The sequence below is a fragment of the Pleurodeles waltl genome, chromosome 2_1, assembly GCF_031143425.1.
Source record: "Pleurodeles waltl isolate 20211129_DDA chromosome 2_1, aPleWal1.hap1.20221129, whole genome shotgun sequence".
Lineage (NCBI taxonomy): Eukaryota > Metazoa > Chordata > Amphibia > Caudata > Salamandridae > Pleurodeles > Pleurodeles waltl.
Genome location: NC_090438.1, coordinates 595,911,888 through 595,913,199, shown reverse-complemented (window position 1 = coordinate 595,913,199; position 1,312 = coordinate 595,911,888).

Sequence of the window (1,312 nt, the reverse complement as noted above, 5' to 3'; positions counted from 1 at the left end):
ACTGTTAGGACATGTAACACACATGTCCCACCTTTAACATAAACTTCGCCCTGCCCATAGGGCTACCTAGGGCCTACCTTAAGGGTGCCTTACATGTAGTAAAAGGGAAGGTTTAGGCCTGGCAAGTGGGTACACTTGCCAGGTCGAATTGGCAGTTTAAACTGCACACACAGACACTGCAATGTCCGGTCTGAGACATGGTTACAGGGCTACTCATGTGGGTGACTCAATCACTGCTGCAGGTCCACTAGTAGCATTTAATTTCAGGCCCTGGGCACCTTTAGTGCACTTTACTAGGAACTTACCAGTAAATCAAATATGCAAATCAACAGTACACTTTACACATAGAGCATATGCACTTAAGCACTGGTTAGCAGTGGCAAAGTGCCCAGAGTCCTAAAGCCAACAAAACAGATCAGAACAAATAGGAGGATGGAGGCAGAATTTTTAGGTATGCCCCTGCAAAAGGGCCATTTCAAACAGGCATACTGCCAGGAGAAAGGAACTACAAACCCTGCATTGCTAGGCCTTTACATTTAATATGTGCATTATAATAATCACTACAAAAATGTTTAGTAAACACTAAAAAATACAGTTGTCTTTTGTGGGTTAGGCAGCTGAAAAAACACTGATGAGCACCAATTTCAAAAGATTTGGATAACACTAAGAAAACACCACTTTTAATACTCACAAAAAATAAACACCGAAAGGTAAAGGTAAGTCAGTGTACCACAAAGGTGCAATAAAGATTAGACTGTCCTGTCAGAGTTGCATCATAACAGCGCAGATTGATAATTTATTAACAAATATAAATGCATTAACAGAATAAAGACAAATACTAAAATAAGAAAGCATACACAAATCTATGAAAAACACAATAGTGGATGTATACAAGATGTAGCAGTGAAAGCCAGGGCCCTTGGACATGATTTTAATTTAAGGTTCCCAAAGTTCTAAGGAATGTTTCAATGTTGGTGATGTTCTAATGATTGTGAAACTCTAATGTTTGCAAACCATGGAACACAATTGAACTGGAAAGACAAAGAACAAATTCATTGCAGTTTGGAGACAACAGTATGGTATAGCAATGTTTGCCAAATCCTGCTAGCAAGTCATCATTGAGGCAATGCTGTCTGACAAGCAGTTAACAATCAGAATCAACAGTTATAGAAAATGTAATGTACCTGCAAACAAAGTAGTTTTTATGTGTGCAGTTATAGAACCAATGAGGCAAGCCAACTTATTTACAAAGCGTTAGGCAGACAAATTGGGATGCAGATCAAAGCATACAGGACTCACTGCACACGGTGAG